Raw genomic sequence first — 23946 nt, forward strand, 5'->3', positions numbered from 1 at the left:
TTAGCCAGGGCAGCTGTCCATTGGGTGGACAGTCCCGGAAAATATAGTGATGATACAGTAGCACGCACATTTTTGAATCTCACCCCAGACGAACAGAGGTTAGTTGGGATTTATATGATTCAACAACTCATTATACTATATCGGAGTCAGCATTCGGACCCTGGTCCCTTACCTGACATATTGACTGAATTGCTTATGAATAAATGGAGAGGTTCAGGTACTAAATTAATTAAAGAAATCCTAGAATCAAGAAAGCAGTATATTCTTTTTGTATGTTCAGACCGTGTCTCATTACCCGTCAAGGAAAGAACCACGTATCACATGGATAGACAGAATCCCTTACGAGAAGTGCACCCAATAAAAGGCGAGGACAACGAGTTTAAGCGCGTATTTGTATATACGCCCATATCAAAAATAGAATTGTTACAAATGAAGAAAGTGGTACCCAGTCATGACAAAGATCCAGCGGGTTTTCACCGAGAAATTAAAGACATGTTACTCATGGGAGAGTATACCTATCCCGACATTATGACAATATTAAAGGTATTGATGCCTGCTGGTATTTATGAGAAACTCAAGGAAAAAGAGTGGGAGGTAGGAGATCAAAAGATAGAATGGTCAGTGTTAGAAGCGGAAGAAAAGGCCCGAACTGCAGGAGCAGGACTTGGGGATAAAACTAAAGCACTACCAGGTTTATTAGTACAGGTACTGCCACGTTTATTAACTACGAAAAAGGAAGATTGGGGTACAATTTCAGCCTGTAAACAGAAGCAAGATGAAGACACTAGTGATTACTATGCCCGATTTGAAAAATGTTTTGGTATAAATAGTGGCATAAAAGCAAGTAGCGAATCATATCCACATCTGTTTGTAACAAAATTAGTAGAAAATGCCCTGCCCCCAGTAAAGAATAGAGTATTAAAATTCGAGAGTACCTGGCAAGGTAACACTCCATCACAAATGTTACAAATGTTACAGTACCATCACAATAGAATTAGAGAGGAACAAGAACATGAACACAGACGCATGAAAGACACGAAAATGAAAATGCTAGTTTCCCAGACAGTTCCAGCTGAAGGACATAAAAAGGGTATGACACATTCCGATTCAGCAGGACCTGTAAAAGGGACATGCAATTATTGTAAAAAGCCAGGTCATTACGTACACGACTGTCCAGTTTTGAAACATAATATCAGCATAGGTAAAACACAAGAAAGATCACGGCCATTTAGACAAGAGCAGAATGAACAAGGAGCTCCGCAGCATGCCCAGGCCATGCCAGCCGCACAACAGCCAATACAGTTTGTGCCAGCTGCACCACCGTTGCCTGTTGCTGCCACACAGACAACAACACGACAAATGTATCAGACCGCACAGTATGAATATCCTGAGTATCAGCGTTATGCATGAACTAGCCTAGAGAGGGAAGTTGACTTACCCCTTATCGAGATCCCTGTAGATCAAGAAGGACCTTATGTACATAGTGAATTATTAGGCCAAGATAGAAAATTTTTACTCGATACAGGGGCAAGTCGAACAACTATAAAACGTAGTGAAGTTCCAGGGGTACCCCTCTCAGGCTCACAGAATATTTCCCTTGGTTTTTCAGGAAAACCTATTGTTAATGAAGTATCACAGCCTCTTCCACTTACGATAGGACCTCTGACCCGAACTACAGATTTATTGCTTACTAAATCATGTCCAGAAAACTTGCTAGGAATAAAAACATTGAAAGCTCTAGGAGCCATAATATGTTGTTCTCCGGAAGGAGTGAGGTTGTTTTTACGTGATTTTAAAGGTCACTTTGTGTCCAGAGACATGGATCCCCGACTGCAGATTTTACCTACACATCTATGGGCACAAGGCCCTACTGATGTTGGTTGCATGAATATTACGCCATATTGAGTCACATTAAAGGCAGGAGTGGTGCTACCACGAATGCGACAATACAAGTTACCACCAGATGCTGTAGTGGCTTTACTACAAATCATTGACGAACTTATTACCCAAGGAGTGGTTGTGGAAACCGACTCCAATGTATGTAATTCACCGATAATTCCGATTCTTAAACGAACAGATCCAAAGGCCCCGCCAGTATATCGATTGGTTATTGATCTGCGCGAGTTAAACAAGTGCATTGTGCCACAATTCCCTGTGGTCCCAGATATCTCGTCATTACTGACAGCCATTGATTCCGAAGCAACATTCTTTACTGTAATTGATCTCAAGAATGCTTTTTTCAGCGTCCCAATAGATCCGGAGAGCCAATATTTGATCGGATTTAGTTTAAATGGACGTAGCTTTAAATTCTCACGCGCACCTCAAGGATTTACAGAAAGCCCCAGCATCTATAGCCAAGCACTGAAACGAGAACTAGACAGTATCCACATGCCAGTTAACACTGCTCTGCTCCAATACGTCGATGATCTGCTGATCACCGCGAGAAGCGAACCGGAATGTGAAAAAGCATCACTGACAGTTTTACAATTTCTAGCCGGAAAGGGGCACAAGGTGTCCCCTTCTAAGCTGCAATTCTGTGTCCAGCGAGTTATTTATCTTGGACACTCGCTGTCCAAGGAGGGAAGGCAGCTTACACCAGACCGCATTCAGTTAATAGCTAACATGCCAACACCCAAGACACAAAAGGAGGTGCGGGCTTTCATAGGCCTCACTTCATATTGTAGGCAGTGGATCCCTCAGTACGCATTTCTAGCAAAACCACTCATTCAGTTGACAACACAGGAGGCAGCCACATCGACTGTTCTCCCTTGGACTCAGGAACATACACAAGCTTTTGAAAACCTAAAGAAAGCTTTATGTCAAGCACCTGTTTTAGCAACACCATGTTACAGAAAACAGTTTACACTTTTTGTTACAGAACGCGAAGGTACTGCCTTGTCAGTACTCACACAGGAACAAGCAGGAGCACACAAACCATGTGCTTATTTTTCTAGTACATTAGATCCCGTAGCTCAGGCTTTGCCTGCATGCCTAAAATCAGTGGCAGCGACAGCTTTAGCAATCAGACAAAGCGATGCCATAGTGTTAGGACATCCATTGACAGTTCAAGTGCCACACGCAGTAGAGGTTCTTGTAAATAGAACGCAAACACAACACTTGACTATAGCGCGACTTACAGGGTACGAACTTACATTGTTTCAGCCACATATAGAAATCAGACGCTGTAACACATTGAATCCTGCCACACTTTTGCCAGTAACCGGAACAGACCCACTAGCTCATGACTGTATTGAAGTTATTACTATAACGACAAAACCCAGACAAGACTTAACCGATGTCCCATTGTCAGATCCAGACCTGACATTGTATGTAGATGGTTCATGTATGAGAACAAGTACAGGAGAGTTAGTGGCCGCTTACGCAGTCACAACAGATACTGAAGTCATTGAAACTAATCGTATAAATACTTTGTCAGCTCAAGCCGCAGAGCTCATCGCTCTGACACAAGCCTGTATTCAAGCCACGAATAAAAAAGTCAACATATACACTGATTCACGTTATGCATTCGGAGTTGTACATGACTTCGGCGTGCTGTGGCGAGAGAGAGGTTATTTAACTTCCCACGGTGCCCACATTCAGCACGGACCCCTCATTCATGCCTTATTAGATGCAATACATCGACCCACTGCAATATCAATTATGAAATGTAAGGCTCATACGAAGGTTACTGATATCATTTCCCAAGGCAATGATCTAGCCGACAGGACAGCTAAACAGGCTGCTCAAACTCAAACCCCCGACATGACAAAGACAATAGTCCCGATGCCGACACATTGTATGACAGTTAAAGATCCTACTCTTGACGTAATTGACATACAGACACATGCTACACCAGACGAAATAAAGAAATGGACTGAATTAGGAGGGATCCAAACGGACCAAGGATGGATGATGAAGGAAAAGTCTGTATGGTTCCTTCCTGATTCAATGGTCCAAGTTATAATTAACACTACACATAGTCCAGCACATCTAGGAGAAAAAGCTATGCTAGACAGCATTCAACACATTTGGTTCAATAAACATTTACGAGCAGCAGCCAAACAAAAAGTCCGTACCTGTATGATCTGTTGCCAGTTTAACCCAGGAAAAAGCGTTCCCGTAGACCAGGGTGGATTTCATCCTCCTAATCACCCTTTTGAAGTACTCCAGATGGATTATATCCAGATGGAACGATGTCGAGGATTCAAATATGTTCTCGTAGTTGTCTGCGCTCTGTCCCGCTGGACGGAGGCATACCCGGTTTCAGATTACACTGCCCCGACTACTGCCAAACAGTTGGTTCGAGAATTCTTCCCACGATACGGTTTACCACGTGTTGTCTACTCAGATAACGGCCAGCCGTTCTCATCCGAATTAATGAAACATGTTTCACTTCTGTTAGGATATCAGTGGAAATTCCACTGTGTCCGACACCCCGAGGCAGCAGGTCTCGTAGAAAGACATAATCAGATACTGAAAGTCAGATTGTCCAAAATATGCAGAGAGAAAGGTGTCGACTGGATAGTAGCGTTACCAGTTGCACTCTTTTACATGAGAATGGTAGCACACTCTCGAACAGGGCTATCCCCGTATGAGGTGATCTTTGGTAGACCACCAAATATGTGGGGGACGCCTATACCACGCAAAATAACTGATGTTGACTGTAATATGCTGACAGATTACTTGGCTTCCTTGATGTCTGCACTACAATCTTGTCGTTCACAGGTAGCTGCAGCCTTTCCCGACAACACTGAGGTGAAACCCCATGACGTAGTTCCGGGTGATCTCGTATTTGTGAGAAATTTCGACCGAAAGACTCAGCTGGAGCCCAGGTGGAAGACACCCAAGTTGGTTCTGCTCACCACAAGGACAGCCGTGAAGATCGAGGGCCGCAAGGGCTGGATTCATTCAAGTCATATCAAGAAATTTCATGGACTATCCTCGGATATAGACATTGTGCCCTGCACTCCCTCACAGACTGATTCAAAACTTCCTTTGGTTGAAAAGACTGAAACCGAACTCTATAAAGTAAAATTGAGGCCTAGAACGTCAGACAATTTGATTGTTTAAGTCCTCTCCAAGGTGAAGCGGTTGAATTTGTCTCTGACATGTATCCTCTAGACCTGAATCATGGACAGTCGCGGAAAATGTTGAAACGACAGGCGTATTGTAAATCACTGCGTAGCCATTGCATAGTGACATTAATAATCTTGTTTTTCTTAAGTCTTTTAATAATTACTGCAAGTATATTGTTGCACATATATTACCCTATTTCTAGACATATTTACAATGTTACCGCAGAACATTCTTTTAGTGACTTACCTCCGCATGAATTGTCTTATAGACTTGCGCTGCGCAATAACACTTTCATTAGTATGTTACATTATTCCCATCAGACTAGTAATGCCACCAATTGTTGGGTGTGTGGTCGGCTCCCTCCCTATCAGAATTATGAAGGAGTCCTGCCATTCTTTCCACACCCATTTACACATAATGGCTCCTGTGGAGCATGGTTTAGTTTAATCAATTCCATAGACTCAGACACAGCAGTTTACCAAGATCAGTGGGTATGGGGAAACCTGAACCTAGTTTTACTCAAGGTCTGCTACCCTGACAAGGAGGGTCGCCCCAAAAGAACAGGAACTGATCTAGAAAATGAAGTATATGGATTAGGTAATTTTACACCTAATCTCATGATTCTAAATGTCGTATCCGAAGTTGAACTAGTCTTACCCACCATGTCAGTATTCCCAGCGAAGGGTGAATTGTGTGTAAGAAAGGTTGGTTCCATACATATGGGCCATAGTAAAAGCACTACTATAGTAGAATTCAGTGATCAAGGCAAATCTTTATTTAGAGCTTCTCGCCACTCCTACTTTATATGTGGTCAGACCGCATATATGCGTCTACCTCTAGATTGGGATGGTACCTGCTACATTGCATTCCTTTTGCCACCTGTTTTCCTAGCTCCTCCTGATTATTACAGAAATATTCATTTAGTACACAACAGAGAGCGGAGAGATCTCCCAATTGTCGATTACACTGAAACAGCATGGGAAAAATACACAGATTTCAATAAAGGCATCTTTCCCTATATAGGTACTGTTACTAATAGTAAACTGATACGTAGATTAACTAGAACCCTTGAAGCAGTAGTGAATGAAACTATTTCCGCCCTAGGCAATTTAACAGAAGAGCAGTCTGCTATGCGGATTGTTGTGCTTCAAAATCGTCTTGTCCTTGACGTCATCCTGGCTGATAGGGGCGGAGCTTGTAGGGTCATCGGATCAAGCTGCTGCGTATTCATACCAGAAAATTCGCCATCAGTATATAGAGCCATAACTCGCCTTCATAAGATTGTAAACCAGATACACCAGAACCCAGGCACTTGGACTTGGTCCAGTTGGTTTTGGAGTGTGATATCAGCCTGGGGATGGAGAGTTCTATCCTTCCTAGGTATTGGCCTTCTCATACTATTCAGTTGCTGTCTATGTCTACAATGTGGACCAGCGATCTGTGGTCTGTGTGCCACATCGTGTATTCCACCACCAAGATTTCATTCATCACGGAAGAAGAAAGAAGAACAAATGATGCTATATGAACAGATCAATGGATTAATGAAGATTGATATCTCTTAACGGGCAAGTAGGGGACAAGGAGGGAATGTGGAAATATGGATTTTTCTGGTCAGTTATGTCCCCTATCTTGGACCCCAACGGTTCTATGTGCATGTTACAAGTACATGTATGTTCCCTCCAGTTCCAGTTATGAAGACGCAAATACATGTGCGTCCACCGTCAACATGTCCTCTGTCAGATCCGCCATGAATAGGCCGGATATTCCATTCCTAAATATGAAAGGCCACCGGCTTTATATGGCTCAGTTACTCCATTTTACAGTCTAGGCAAGTAGGCCCTGATTCTGTCATCAAACTCTTCTTGCCTTCTGCCTCTGAAAACTCCAGTCTGAGCCTGCATCTGTGACCATGAACTTTGTCTCATTCTCTGCGCGGCTCACGAAGCCTGACATCAGCCTATTCTCTGCCAAGAACTGTATTTCACCTTCGAATTATCTACCTCCCCCCTCAGCCGATGCATTCCTGCCTAGTAGTTTAAGTAAACATTCTTCCAGTTACCAAGCAAAAGACCCGGCTTCTCTGTCCTCATGCAAGTAACTCATAGCCCTGTTACCATGGAATATTCCTACCCCCTCGCATTTAGTGTAGACACTTAGACGCTTGTACACGCACGCACAGTCAGTATAGAATAGATTCTGTCCGAGAGTCCTTCTTTCGTGGATAACATAGTTCTTTAAACATAGGATGTTAGATATGATTTGGGATTAGGTTGACTTGACCCCCCAGACTTCTTGTCTCCACATGTAGAGCTAAATGTCAAGTCCCCTTCACCCCCTAGTTACACGTCAATTACACGTCATGTTGCTGCGCGCGCATCTATGCCAAGTATTATCTTATAGATCCACCTATATGTGACATCATAACCAATTACGTTCCTTTTTACTCCTTATTACACCCATTTTTGGTTACGCAGATAAATCGTCATTTTCCTTATCAATTGTTACGCCTACTGCATTCGCTTCATTGTAATGTATGATCTATAAAAGTCATTTCATGTCAATAATGTATGTACTTCACTTCCTGAACCCCTGTGGTGATGGAACTTGGAGCAACCAATTATAATCGATCACTGGAATAAAGCCCATTCCGAATCTCTAATACCACGGATTCTGCCTCTCATTTTACTGAGCTGTTTTATTATGTTTCTGTATCAAATTAAGTCCAGGTAAAGGAATTTTATTTACCACAAGCCTCTGCCTTCGTACACTACTTTTTCTGCTGTAGAACACCAGTCTATGTCAGCCTTCTATTGTCCCACCCTCGGCAGCAAGGCAGCCCCCCATACCGAGCAATATTTCTCTTAGCCACCATTGCAGCCACCAATAGCCAAAGTTTCTGGTATTTCGGCCATATGTGTTCCCCCGTTACACACAATATATGGCATCTGGCATCTATGTGAATTTCTTGTCCCATGGCCTCTGACATCACCCGTATTACCTTCTCCCAGTAGTGATGTAAAAGAGGGCACTCCCAAAGGATATGGAAAAAAGTACCTTTATTGTCACAGCCCAGAATACAGGTGTCTGTGTGGATGCGTCCCAGTTTGTGCATGAGCGTGCTCATGGTGGAGGATACACAACTGTACCAATCTGATTCTCGCCCTAACTGCCACCTCTCTCGGGCCTTGTATGGCTTCTACGCAAACATCGTCTTCCAGTCAACCTATGTCAGATTCCCAGGCCTCCCGTAGCATCTACAAGGGTTCGGGTGAGTTATTAACGATCTTCTTGTATGTTAGGGATAATGCCTTTTCAGGAATAGGATCCAATAGATGCCGATCCTCCAAGGGGCTGAATTCCGGAAGCGGTTCCCCCTCACAGATATGTTTATGGAGTGCATGCCCTATCTACATATATTTATATTGTTCTGTTTCCGCTAAATGGAACTCAGACTGTAGGTTTTCGAATGATATGATCGCCGGACCCCGCCATACGTCCCCTCGGTGGGCTATATCCAGCAGCTTCCATTTGCCAAAGCCCTGCAATTTCCCGACCTCCCACAATAACTTCCGCAGTTCGCTACCGACCTCTTTCAAGAATCCATCAGATATTGTTTACAGGGTGTTCTGGAGTATATAAATTATTAGTGGCAGCGACATCATTTTAAACAGGATGGCTTGTCCCAACAGGGAGATTGGCAACGTCCTCTAATGTGCCACGTCTCTTCTCAGACTTTGCAGTTGGGGCACCAAATTATAGACCATGAATTCTGCTTCTGTCTTAGTTACAACAATGCCAACATATTTAAATTAATCATGTATTTGAATCTGTATCCACAGGGGGAACGGGTGGTGGGCTGTCCGAGAGCATAAGTACAAGGGACTTAGGCCAATTAATTCAATAACCGGAGTACCCTCAAATAAGTGAAGATTTGTAGGAGTCTACTGATTCGAAAGCGGGGTCTGGTCGCATATAAAAGAACGTCATAGGCATAAAGGGAAATTTTCTCTTCATATTGCCCACCCCCATTGATTATGGAGGCCACTGGGTCTGCCCGCACCCATGCCGTGAGAGGCTCCAGAGCCGGCGCGAATATCACAGGGGACAGTGGACATCCCTGCTTCGTCCCCCTGTGCAAGGTGAAGGAGCAGGAGAAGGAACCATTCACCAGCACCCTAGCAAGGGGCTATTATAGAGTACTCTAATTCAGAATTGGAATCGGGGACCAAACCCAAATCTGTCTAAAACAACAAACAAGTAATGCCATTCGATGCTGTCGAACGCCGTACACGTGTCTAAGGACAGCAGCGCTGCATCCTCCGCCGGCCGGGACACATTCAAGTGCATCACGCCATAAAATGACATACATTTAATCTGGTTCTCCGGTTGGCATAAAGCCGGACTGATCAGGGTGTATTAGAGATGTAATCACTCCTGAAAGGCGGTTCATCAAGGCTTTGGCGAGGACCTTGACTTCCATATTCAATCAAGATACGGGCCTGCAGGAGCTACAATGGTTTGGCGGCTTACCCGCCTTAGGTATAACCCTGATAGTGGCTGTGCGTTGGTCAACTGGTAAACGTCCTTGGCCTCTTCTAAGAAAGATAGGATGTATGGTGCCGAAACGCACTTCATGTTCTTGAATAGCTCCGTTGGTAGGCCATTCAGCCCTGGGGCCTTCCCGGACTGTAAGTCTTGGAATGCCCCTTCAATTTCCTCGATCGTAAAATCTTTGTCCATACTTTCCCTATCTTCACAGGACAGCCTAGGTAGCCGGACGTCAACCAGCAGCTCTCGGCATTCAGCCTATGTTCTGGTGGGGTTAGAGGCATAAACCTCCTCATAATATTCTGAAAATGTTCCCGCTATCCCCTCCTCCGTTACATGTGTTGTCCGCTGCCAGTCACAAATTTCAGACACCCAATTATGTTCACTATCCCTCCTCTCCAGCCAAGAGATCATCTTGTTGGCTTAATCGCCAAAGTCATATACCTGCCGTTGCGGAGTTATCTGCGAGGCTCTTTATCTCCTGTCTTTTGAGTTCAAGCTGGTGGATAAGCGGCGGATCCACCTCCTCTCCAGCCTGGATTATGGCCTCCAAGGTGACAACCTCGGCTTCCAGCATTTCCCATTGGATCCTTTTCTCTTTTTTACAGCCCCCTAGGTGGGCCTGAATATGCCCCCGTATCACTGTTTTGAACACCTCCCAGAGGGTGCACGCTTAATCTACAGCTCCCTAATTTTCGTGAAAGTACAGTTTCACCCTCTCCCTCTCCCTCGTTTGGTCAGCCAAGTCCTTATTCATAAAGACTCAGTTGTTTATTCTGGGCGGCAGTACAGTAGTTCTCATTGGCCCTGGAGGGTTACCTCCACTGGCGAATGTTCCAAGATCCCTCGCGATTTGATGTGGGTATTGCTGAACCACCCTTCATTACCCCGAAGAGTCAGAACATATTCGAGGCGGGAGTAGCTGCCATGCACGGCCGAGTAAAAAGTGTACCGTTGCTCATGGGGATTATGAAGACGCCACATATCCGTTAGGCCCATGACCTCTAGAAAAGTATGCAGTGGCTCCACCTCCCTCGTTGCCCTGGTTACCCTGTCTCTCTCTGGATCCATGGTGGAGTTAATATCCCCCTAATATTAAAATACCCAGTGGAAGGTCCACCAGCAAGGCCGCCAGAGCTGACATTGCCTCAGTATGTAAAGCTGGCGGTATGAAGCCCGATACTATGTTCAGTGTCTGACCCTCCCACCGCCCAGTAAGTGCCACATATCTTCCTAAGGGGTCGTGCCAGATGTTCCCCACCACAAATGGGTGGCCAGTCCTAACCAGAATCCATACCCCCTTGAACCTGTTGTGTAACTGGAGTGTGCTGAAAGTCTATAGCCGTATCTATCTAGCGCCTTTAAGGTGCATTTCCTGGAGTAGTACCAGATCTGGCGCATTTCTAAAAAGATATTGCAAGACTGCAGTACACTTGATACAATTACCCAATCCATTACTGTTCCAGGACAGAACCCTAAAATTTCTGGAATGTCAACGGTCCCCCTGGCGTGTCAGAGCTACACTCTGGCCTTCCATTTAGATATCACCCACATCGGCAGATCCACTGAGTACTGCATGAAGCCTGCATAGCAATATTTCACAATTTCACAAACAAAAAGTAAACATTCCTAATAGAACTAGAATAACCCCCACAACCTGATCCCTCCTCCCCCCTCCCTGCTACCCTCTGGCAGGTGAAACAACCACCCACCACCCCAACTCGCAGAGTGCCTGTCGCCCTGAACTGCAAACCTGCTTAAGGGTTTGGCAGGTGTTGAGAAGAGTAGTGCACCATCCCCGAAATCCCACACATCCCAAAGCCCCATCATGTCTGGTCCAGTCCTGCCGGCCATACCTCTGGCCTTCAACCAATTATAGGTCCCGGTGGGCAAGGTCCTGATCGCATAATCTCACCCGCCACTCAATAGAGGGAAGCACCCCGCATGTCTCTACTCACCAAACTTACAATGCCGCTTTACCTGCTGGAGCTGAATCCACCTTCCCAAGCATACCTCAGTCCAAGACATGTGTCCCATTCTCTGGTGGGCCCCCTTGCTGGTGTTTAGCTAGGACCCGTTGTCTCTCCCGTGGAGAAGTGCGACCCACTGTACGCCAATCCCCCAATCATTCCCAGGCTCCCTCATCCTTGCTGAAGTAACACGTCTTCCCTTCTGCGACCACTCTCAATTTTGCAGGGAACAACATGGAGTACTTAATGTCTTTACTACGCAGTTTCCTTTTGATGCCTTCAAATGTTCGCCACTGTCGTTGGACCTGAAGGGTGAAGTCAGGAAAGAAATGTATCACAGCATTTTCATGGTGCAGATCCCTGCATGCTCATGCTGTCTACAGAATTGCGTCTCTGTACCGATTGTTAAAGGAGTCGTGCTATAATTGTTCTGGGGGGGGCACCAGGCTTCGGTCTAGGGATGGGCGCCCTATGCGAGCATTCAATAGTAAAATACATAGAAAGTCTTGGGGGCTTCAGATGGTTGAGGATTAGATCTTCCAGAAATAGGTCTACATTTGGTCCTTCCATCCCCTCCGGGACCCCTACCATCCTAATGTTATTCCTCCATGCCTGTCCTTCCTGGTCTTCGAGCTTGGCCGTCATCACCTCCTGTTGCTTCGTGAGGGACCGAACCTGCTCCTCAAGGCTTTTTGTGCTGGTCTGTAGGTGCGTCACATCTTTCTCTGTAGCTGCCACTTTGTCAGGCATTTTGTGGAGATCGGTCTGCAGAAGGTTTACATCCACCGTTACTGCGTCTAATTTAGGTTCAATTGAGCCCCTGAGATCCGCAATTGCTGCCATTATTACACTCAAAGATGGTTCTGCCGTGTCCTTCAACCACTGCTCTGGAGTGGCAGCCATTGGCTTAGGGACATCTTACTTGTCCATTTTGTTTGCCTGTGTCCAGTGTTGCCCCTTGGGCTTCATCCGGGGGCCCGGTGTCATCGCCGATCCTCTTGCTGGCAAGTACCTTGAAATAGGGCACTTGATATGGCTCGTCTCACCGCCCAAATCAATGCGCTCCCTCCGCGGGCCCTTGCTGGAAACATGCGGCAGACCCAACGTCCAGGGATGTCTGGGCCCGGCGTGTCACTGCTTTCTTGCCACCTGTCTGTGAGCGCTCAGACACAGCCACACGTCTTCTGGGGGGCCTCCAGATCTGAGGGATCGTGCTCACCCACTCTTTGGTCTGCGAGCACTGTCCACACCGGTCGCACTCTTTCTGGCTGCTTGGGGGCACTTCTCACCACTGAGCTCCTTCAATCCCCAGGGTCTCTCTGGCCCCGGCCACACCGCAGCACGTTCTGCCCAATTATCTGGCCCTTAAGGGGGTGATGTTCCTGGTCGGGCCGTAAATGTGCACTTCCAAGCCCTGTGGCGCACTTCCAAGCCCTCAGCGTCCACACTAATAGCTAGTCTCCCCATTGGGCTCGTTGCTTTGGACTCTGTTGCTCCCTCCACCCCTGGATGCATTCTGCACACGTCTCCCTACTTGAGAAAGGCTGCGGGGGGATTGCGTTGCTCCGGTGGTGGCCCGTGGTTGAATCCCCCCAGTCACCCCCGGCAGAATGAGTGGTGCACTCGGGAGACGCTTCCTAAATTGAAGACGGCGTTTGGGAACATTTCGAGCATACGTGGAAAGAAGTGGTTTGTTGTATTGTGGCAGACGGCGTTTGGGAATATTTCGAGCATACGTGAAGTTGAAACAGATAGATTTGGAATTGATTATTACCTGGATGTTCACAAAGAAATTCAAGGGAGAGAGATCTTATCTGAAAAGCGGAGAGCTATTTACGACAAGGAACATATTCTGAGGAACTTTGAGGTACTTACGTCGGAAGACGTATTTTGATATTTTATGCACGGGTTTAATAGATATAACTTACACTTTGGTCATGATGAAGAAAATCAATAACTTGGTCACATTTCACTGGAGAACTGGATGAATAATGGGAAATCATTCTTTCTTGAACTTGTTGGCTTACCTGCTGAAGGGTTCGTCTCCTGCCTGGGCTGCCGTACTCCCGCTGACGTCCCTGGCTTTGCTGCATCGCGTGTTTCCCCAGCCGCCGCTGTTCCTCCTCGCGGCTGTGAGCAGGGGACTACACCACCCAGAATCCCCAGCGCACCATCGCGTCATCCTTGCGCCCGGAGGCGCACAAAAGGACGCGGCTCCCTCTGTGGAGCGGGAAATCATTCTTTCTTGAACTTGTTGGCTTACCTGCTGAAGGGTTCGTCTCCTGCCTGGGCTGCCGTACTCCCGCTGACGTCCCTGGCTTTGCTGCATCGCGTGTTTCCCCAGCCGCCGCTGTTCCTCCTCGCGGCTGTGAGCAGGGGACTACACCACCCAGAATCCCCAGCGCACCATCGCGTCATCCTTGCGCCCGGAGGCGCACAAAAGGACGCGGCTCCCTCTGTGGAGCGGGAAATCATTCTTTCTTGAACTTGTTGGCTTACCTGCTGAAGGGTTCGTCTCCTGCCTGGGCTGCCGTACTCCCGCTGACGTCCCTGGCTTTGCTGCATCGCGTGTTTCCCCAGCCGCCGCTGTTCCTCCTCGCGGCTGTGAGCAGGGGACTACACCACCCAGAATCCCCAGCGCACCATCGCGTCATCCTTGCGCCCGGAGGCGCACAAAAGGACGCGGCTCCCTCTGTGGAGCGGGAAATCATTCTTTCTTGAACTTGTTGGCTTACCTGCTGAAGGGTTCGTCTCCTGCCTGGGCTGCCGTACTCCCGCTGACGTCCCTGGCTTTGCTGCATCGCGTGTTTCCCCAGCCGCCGCTGTTCCTCCTCGCGGCTGTGAGCAGGGGACTACACCACCCAGAATCCCCAGCGCACCATCGCGTCATCCTTGCGCCCGGAGGCGCACAAAAGGACGCGGCTCTCTCCGCGTAGCGGAACGCGCGCGGGACGCGCCGGGCTAAGACCGGGCAAAGAGCGGGCCGTTTAAGGCCGTTCAAGGACGGCAGAGGACGGCCCTGGCCCAGGACTTTTGTGTCTTCGCCCCTGAAAACCAATACCCAAGATGCCGACCATACGCAACAGAACTCGAAGTTGCGCGAAAAAAGCTATGGCGGTAGCTCAGGTGACTGGTCCTATTGATCTCTTTATTTCACGCGTACATGAGACTATTGACCAAAGTATTGTTCTATTGGAAAAAAGAGTCTCTATGGACCTTGCTAACGCTAGGCGTTCATCCCTGGGCCCTTTGGCAAAGGCTAAATCTCCTGTTCTGCAGAATGTGAATAATTGTTCATTACCTATAACCTCGCCCACTAATCATGTTCTGACTGTACCGAATACTGTAGATCTATCGGTTGCCCCATCATACTCGGACCTGTCTTTTGAAGACCTGGAGGTTACACCAGATCTCGAAATCTGTCAGTCACCTGACAAAGTGGAGCCGAGTCTGAGTGGGCATAAGGATGCGGAAACAGTTTCTGTACCCATTGCTCCACGGGGAAGGGCTTCTAACCCCCATAAGGCCATATTGAAGGGCAAAAGTAAAGTAAAAGCCCCAGCTAGGAATCATAATTTGATCTCCCCTACCCCACAATCGACATCAGGTATCCCGTGCTGGGTGCAAAATATGGTAATAGACTTACAACTAGACCTAGAAGCCACTTTAGCAGCTCAAATTAAGCCTTTAATTTCTAAAGTGGATAGGCTTACTTCTTTAATACACTCCAAATGGCCACAAAAAAAGCAGGTACAAGTGCCTATCCAGTCACAAGGGACTATAGAATCAACCCCTGAATGTCCAACGAGCACTCAGGCCCCCAAAGGTGTATCAAATAAGGCTCAAGGTATTACAGTCCATGCGAATCCAGTTATAATCCCTAAGCCGCAAACAGGGAATATTCCCGCTCAACCAATAACTGCTCAGATCACAAAGGGGAATACTCCTGTCCAGGCGACCCAACATTCTGTTGTTGCTAATATTGCTACCCCCACTATCCAAGCTAAAGAAGTAGCAGGGAAACCTAACTCAACTTCTGCACCTCCTATTATAAACAAACCTGAAGGGTCCAAACCAAAGCAGACGCGTTTTAGGTCCATAAACCTACCACCAGAGGTTTCCCCTTTTGTAGTAGTGCTGACGGCGGTTCCCCCATTGAAGGAGGGAGTAAAAGAATCGTTTACCGAGCTTAGGAACAAATGTGCTCAATGGCTCCATTTACATAAACCCCTACCTAACAACATGAACGGTGAAATTCTTACCGTGCGTAGAGGGGATTGGGTGGGCAGAAGCAAGAAATCAATAGTAGGGGATGTAATAACTGTTAATTTTAGGGATGTAGGGGCAGCAAGCTACGTGTGTAATGCACCCAACAGTGGTCCTGCGACCCAAATTAACCCACTTCCTCTGTCTTATTTTCTATCAAAACCTGTACGACCTAACACTCCCTGCCCCACTTTTCAAAGCAACAGTGGTCCCGGATATTTTCCACAGCAACCTGCTAAATCTTGGTTGCAACCACCTTATCCGCCCCCTTTTTTCCCACATCATGTTAATTTACAGCAGCAGCCCCCAAATGCCCCACTTTTTCCTATGCATCAAGCAAAAGCCCACTGGCAACACCCTTTTCATTTTCCGCCACCTTTACCCCAGTCAGTTTACCAATGGCCGCAATCTTTTCAGCCACCCCAATTGGATAAATATTCCTGGCAACAAACGTGGCAGGATCCGCCCCACTCTCAAGACCCCATGTCCTCACAATTCGCCCACCCAAATAGATATGCCGTGCTAGATGAGGTAGACTGACTCAGCTCACTAGAAGCATTGGATCTAAACAACCCTAAGTTTGAGATGGAGTATTCTTCTTCTTTTTCCTCGGCCAAGCCCCCAGTTGTACCCTACGAATCTATTGCATTGTCATCATTAAGACCTTCCCAGCACATAGGCAATCAGGGTAGCCTGGATATATGTACAACTACTGTAAGCCCCAGCTTAAGTTCGGTTACCATCCTTCGGGAAGAGGGTCCTGCTTTATTATCACCACTAAACCAGCAGGAGTTACCTGTTGCTGGTAATGCTGGGAAACCAGCAGGAATCTCTCTTATTTCCTGGAATATTGCTGGTCTTACTAGTAAATTGGGTACACCCTTTTGGACCAGCTTCTTGGGCGAGGGTTTTGATTTAATTTTATTACAGGAAACCTGGTGTCCAGACCCTATTGTTATTGAAGGGTATGTATCTTTTTGTCTCAGAGCAACCAAATCCAGCTCGGGTAGGGCTAAGGGAGGCCTTTTATTGTTAGTGTCAACTAAGTGGCGTGACTGTACGGTCAAATATAGTACAACCGTGGGGACGCACAGCCAAGTTATAAGGGTGGAATGCAGAAAGAACATTGACTTAGTTATTGTTAACTTCTATAACAACATCTTTGATGCAACCAGGGGGGATATTTTACTGCCTTTAGAAAAGGAAATCATTAAGGCTCTAGAAATCTCGAAAAGAAAGGCTGAGGTGGTATGGGCTGGGGATTTTAATTTGCAGCCTTGCCATCTATCTAACGGGAATATCTGTGGCTTTGATGTAGCATTAAATAGCCACTGGAGAGATCAGGGGGAGAAGGAGGATTCCCCCCATTTCCAACACTGCAGTTACGGTTCTACCCTAAATAATATGTTAGATATGCTAGATATGACCCTGTTAAACTGCAATGTTAACAACAGGGCAATAACATGCCCTACATTCACGGGCAGAGATGCAGGTTCATTTATTGATCATATCTTGTTGTCTAGCAGTGGAGACTACACTGATTTATATGTGAATGAAGAAAGTCTCAGTGATCATAATAGCCTACGTGTTACCCTCTTGGGGCATGGCACCTCAACAGTTTTAGGTGGTAAATGTACAACCGATATAGTGCCTACTAGACCAAAGGGCCTTAGGGTTAAATGGACCGGTGTAAATTCCAAAGTTAAGCAGAAGGAGGTTGTCACCCAATGCAAGAATCAAATTAGTTATTGTCTGGATGATGACAGTGATTCTGGCTGTTTAATAGAATGTTTTGTATCTTTGAACATCATTATTGAGGGTATTTTCACTAAGACCCCGTCAGCCAACAGTGGTAAAAAACAGGGGTGGTTTGATAAGACATGTATCGTCGCCCTCCGCAACCTAAAGAATGCGCTAGGCACCAAACCTCGTGTTAAGAATGTGATACAACACCTCAGGGCTAGTTATAAATTAGCCATCAATAAAAGGAAAAGGGTATTACAGTCTGAGGCGTGGGACAAGCTGAGGGAGGCTGCTGAAACTAAAAACAGTAAACTCTATTGGGAAACGATTAATAGTCCGTTTCTCAGTAGAGAAAATGTTCCAGAACTGACCTCATACGTGGCTTGTAGCGACTGGGTTAATCATTTTTCTAAAATATTTAACCCTGGAGGACCAACTTCTGAGTTACCTCCACCAGATATAAACCCATGGTTGCCCCTTTCGTTGGCTATAACTTTGGAAGAATGTCAGGAAGCAATTTCTTTGAGTAAAGGAGGCAAGGCACCTGGCCCCGATGGGGTCCCGCTGGATTTATATAAAGATGAAACAGCGTTATGGGCTCCCATCTTGACAAGGATTTTTAATTGTGCGGCTGAAAATGAATTCCCTTCTACCTGGGGTCAATCGATCATCATTCCTTTACATAAGAAGGGCGATAAGTCAGAGGCCTCTAATTATCGCCCAATTTCATTACTGGATGCTTCTGTAAAGGTGATGAGCAGGATTTTGCTGAAGAGGCTAGAAGACTGGGCAACTGATTTTAACATCTTAACTAAAGTCCAATACGGTTTCCGCAAAGGTCTGGGTACCCTGGACCAATGCGTAAATCTAGACCTTTTAATCAGTAAATATACTGTGGCCAAAAGTGGCAACCTCTTTTTATGTTTTGCTGATTTGAGCAGCGCTTTTGATTTGGTTAACCATAGTATTCTTTGGGAGGTTCTGCTTGATGCAGGGGCACCAAGGGAAATAGTGTATTTTTTAGCTAGATTATACGAAAAACTTTCATGTAAAGTCCGCTATGGCACCCTTGGCGAATGTACCCCGTTCTTTAAAGTGTCTCGGGGCATTCGTCAGGGTTGTGTTTTAGCCCCGCTTTTATTTTCCCTTTTTATTAATGGTGTAGACCGATCCTTGACCAACATTTTAGCAGATGCCCCCCTGATTGGTGGTAAACCTGTTCCGCTGTTACTTTATGCGGATGACGCTGTTCTTTTATCTCGAACACAGTTGGGCCTACAGCGCCTTATTGATAATTTCACGCAGTTTATACAAGCTAGGCAGCTTCGTGTGAATAAAACTAAGACATACGTAATGTCATGTGGTCAGGCAGCCAAGCAGGTAAAACATACTTTCTTTCTAGATAAGGAAAAGCTGACCTCTGTTAAATCCTTTTGTTATTTGGGAATAACATATAGTAATAGTGGGTCCTGGAATGCGGAATTTGATGCCGTAAAAATAAAAATGTTACGGTCCACTAGTAGTATTTTTCGTTTTGCCTCTAAACTTGGCTTACGAAGTATCTATGATATGAGGAACATATATAATGTATGTTGTGCTTCCTCTGCTCTGTATGGGGCAGGGGTATGGGGTCACTGTGAGGGTATTTCCCTGCAGAAGGAGGAAAACAAGTTCTTAAAGAGGTTATTATGTGTTCCCCCTTCCGCCTCCATACAGCTGATCCATGACGAAGTTGGGATCGAGTACATCTCTGACTTAGCAGCAGTTCGGCCACTTTTATTGTGGCGATCTATTTGGGCTAAATCGGAGACCCGATTCACTCAGGATATTATCCTTGACTGTATAGGTTTGGATCATTCCTCACGGGTATTATGGTTAAGATACATCCATCATTGGTATCTACTTTTGTTCAACATTAATGTGTTCCGTGAGCCGGAAAAGGTTGTATCCATTTCAAAAAAAGAGATTAAGATAACGTTCCTTAATTTTCGTAAGGCTGAGCGAGACAAAGCTGTTGGAAATCTTGCTACTCTGAAATTTTACAAAGATCTAAATTTAGCTTCTGGACTACAATCCTATCTTGTATTTGTGACCCGCCCTTCCCATCAGTATGTATTAACACGGGTCAGATTGGGTATAGTACACCATTTGGTTGCTTTTCCAAACACAAAGACTAGTTCAAACACACCTTGTCCATGTGACGGTACTTCTCGTCAGAGTAGTTGCCATTTTTTACTTTTTTGTAAATTTTATCAGTATTTTAGGCTTAAATACCTTAAACCAATTTTTATCAAATACAACATCTGTACCACACAAACAGCATTGATATTTTTATCTTTACTAGTGAACGAGGAGATTTGTTTCTTCTTGGCTACTTTTATTTTAAAATGTACAGCTGCCAGGAAAAGTATTGTACTTTAATGTTGTTTACTGACCTGTCTGTACTTGTGTTATACAGCTGCCAGGGTTTATTCATGATGAAATTAATGTCATTATCCCTGTCTGTATACATATGTTTTATTTCTCTTTGAATTTTATATCAATGTCTGTATTAAGATATTTATGCAGTGCCCCACAGTATTGAATGATTATTTAATAATTTTAATATACAGTTCCCAGTAAAGGCCTAGTAAGTAATTCCTATTGACTCCCAGTTAGTCCATGTAAGAACGTTGTGTATTCTATAGAAACATGTTGACCTATAGAGGCATGATTACTTTTCACTTGCTGCACTTTAGCTTTTTCCATTTTTTAAGAAAGATTATTTGGTGATTTTAATATTTCAATTGTGTTGTTGCTTGTATGATTTGTATGTACAAATCGAATAAAAGCTTTTGAACTGAACTGAACTGAGTGGTGCGTCCGAAGTTGCAATGGGAGTCTGCAATCAGAAGCACGCCGCTCCATGGCCATTGGCCCCCAGGCAGCAGGTCCGCAACTTCAGCCTCTCACCTCTGAGGCCCAGCCGCACCGCCGTCCGCGGACCAATGCAGAGGCCCGCCTCACTATAGAGCTGTGTATGCGACCTCCGTCCACAGCAGCGTCAGCAGGCCCTTCACAGGCCGCAGCCACCTTGATGTAAATGGCGGGTCGTCAGCAGTGTCTTTGTGGTTGCACGCAGCCCCAGGTCAGTCCTCGGGGTCTCTAGCGCTGTGCCGGCACAAACCACCGGCAGGATCGGATGGTCAGATGGTTTAATGGGGTATTACAGAGTCGGTTGGCGGAGCCCCGATAAAGTGCCGCCATCTTGCTCTGCTCCTTGGCCATGCCCCCTTCAAATATGTCTTTTTCATTGCATAATTATTTGCACTATATTGTTCAACTCTCCTTTGCTTTATTATGTTCCAATTAAACTCACTGTAAAACTTTAAAAAAAAACAGAAGTGTGATGGCTGCTGGTGTAGGGAGCTGCATTTGTGCATCTCCATCAATGTACGGGACTCAAACACCTAATTTGATCAATCTGACCCAGTTTCATGCACTATTTCAGAGTGTGTCTGTGTTACCACAGAACTGCTGTCCACACCCCTTCGTCCCTGCACATCAGTGATGCCTTCACCCTTCCCTGCAGGCTTCCATGGCCACTCACAGCCCACAGCTAACCATTCTCTCCCCTCACAGGCCTCACTCCATCCCCACTTTACCCACCTCTTCATACCTTCACTAAGTCTGGGTGGAATTTAAATTAGGCCGCTATATGAAATTCCGTCTTTACGCAAATTTGGGTATCAATGCAACAAACATTTGCGGTAAACATTTACTCCATTGTCACTTGATGGAGCAAGGACTCATATAAAAAGAGACTTGCTCGGACGCAATCTTCTCAAATAACTCGTAACCCCCGTAATAATTGTGTTTGTAAATACTATTTTGCACTACATATTCGTAAACGTAAATATAGGGGAAGCTTGCCTATGTGTTTTACTAACAAGTAACCCGAGTGACACTAAAAATGGCTGCTAAACGCGGGATTCTGTAATGCGCATGCGTCTACTGCATCTACGTCCGGTCGCTTGGAGGGAAAATCTTTGCAGCTGCGCAGTTGCTCTTAAAATGGCTGCTTGAAACCCACATGATAATTTGCATGCTTTGCTGAAACTAAACTATGCAAGTTTTACTAAAATGCTAATGTGAAAGATTTGTATAAGTAAATGGGATTAGAGTACAGAGAGGTGGTATACAGTGAAACTATTTTATTTTGATTTCTAACATGTCTCTTTCTGACTTTACTATTAGTTCGCATTTGGGCCTCTGAGGGTGACTGAAATCCACACCCTACGTGACGACTGCACTTGCGCAGGTGTAACCCGCCCGGAACCATGATGAAGCTCTTGAACCACAGCCAAGGCCGCGAATGTTGCATTATCCTGGGAACTTGACTGTCCTACACGGAACTGGAGGAAGCTGAATATTAAATTATATACAATGTATTGATTAACTTGTGAATACGAGTGGTAAATAAAGCATGGGAACGTAAATTAGGGGGTGGAAACATTGAACAAAAAGCTTAAAGAAAAGTATTAAACTTAGCATAGTGTGATGATCATCTCCCCTTGCTTGTCCAATCAGAATTAGGCGTTTCATGAACATTGAAACATTTGGGGGTGGTGTTTTCCCTTAGAAGAGTATAATTGAGGTAGTTTAGTTAGTTACACACAGCTCATGCTGCAGAGATGCTGAGAGACTGAGATGCTGTCCGAGAATTGAGCAAATCCTAAAGAAGATTCGAACTACAGAACCTAGAACCAAACTAAATAGAGAACATCGTGGAAGAATCGAGGAGGCACATAATAGAGAACATCGTGGAAGAATCGAGGAGGAAGATAGTGTCAGAGAGGGGTGCGACGCAGGCATAGTATCTAGAAGAGGTCACCTTTCCTGTCCTGAATCCTGTCCTGAATCCTGTCCTGAAGAAGCTTATTTCCGGTCCAGGGAAGACATGGCTTGGCAGTTCGGGCTGGACTGTTCCCATGAGGCACAGGGTCAAGACTGATTTGCATATGGCCATGTCTCAACAGGGGTGGTGGAGTGGGCTAAAGAACGGTGATGGATTAAACCCAGATCAGTTGACTGGGGGCGAGTGTTTCATTTGCTCAAGCGCTCCGTCCATCTTCCCCTTTGGTATGTCCTAATAAATCAGCAATTTTCTCTCTAATGGGTGTCCTGCTTCTTTCTGCACCGTCTTGCTGTCAGTCGGTATGTGCATTATGTGGGCAGTATGGCTATGGCGATATTTTTATTTTGAATTCACTATTTTCCACCACATCCTGGGACTAACAGTATTAAATTTTAAAGCATAATGCCGAGTGTGATTGCTCAGCCTGCTCTGTGCGGAGTATCTACGCTCTCTCTGCTGGGGCTAGCACTAAATGATTACTGATTTTCCTCTCAGACGATAGTGGTTTGCCACAAAGGCATCACCACCATAACATGTGACATTTAGGCACAAAGCACAATATAAGAGTCTGCACAGTGTGGGCCTCTGCGGTCTCAGGACATCCAGCAAACAAATACAGACAAACGTGGCCGGCCGCAGGAACGGTTCGCTACATTCCGCCACCTGGATGGCTCTCCCTGATCTCATAGACGTTCAGAGTGTTCATATTTCGGAATAACGTGTTCAAGAAGGAAGAACGTGGCAGGGATTAAAGCAATGTCTGCTCTGCAGGTCCAGAAAGCATGCTTCCGATACGCTCTCTGATCTTTGAGCAGAATTCAGGCTGTCTACAGGAAGCCCAAGAAAGAGCAGCAAACGTTATGGTGCTACAAGTGTTTACGTAAATTAAATGTATCCGGTAAAGTTTTTGCAGCTAGTGTTCATAAACGTTAGTTAAGATAGCTCAGCCTTTCATCCATCTGAACACAACTAACCCTCACATTTTTTATCCACAATGAAATAATTCTACATAGTCCGTTGATAGTGACATTTATCAAAACAGTTGACAACTTAGCAGACTGGCACATAAAATAAATGTATGGGGCATGGGCCCCGACTTCTACTCAGGTGATGAAATGACATCCTGCGGCCTCCGTTGGGTGTTCACTTTAAACCAAACCTTGCTAAACACAGGAGGCAGAAGTCGGAGCAGCGATGTTTGAGTGATCTGCATCATAGAGTTGAAGGGTCGTATGAGATCAACTTGAACAAGGCGGCACCATTGCACGCTTGAGCTGAGGGAAAGCCTCCGCACTGAACCACCTGCGGGCACAACCACGAGGCGTGATGTCGTGGAATAGAAATAAACTTAAAACTGGTGCATTCCAACATACTGCACACTGGAAGAAGTTAAACAAGAATTATAAAGACCTAAATATATCCGGTTTTCAAAAGAGAGGATGAAAG

Source organism: Triturus cristatus, chromosome 3_1 (assembly GCF_964204655.1).
Source record: "Triturus cristatus chromosome 3_1, aTriCri1.1, whole genome shotgun sequence".
NCBI lineage: Eukaryota > Metazoa > Chordata > Amphibia > Caudata > Salamandridae > Triturus > Triturus cristatus.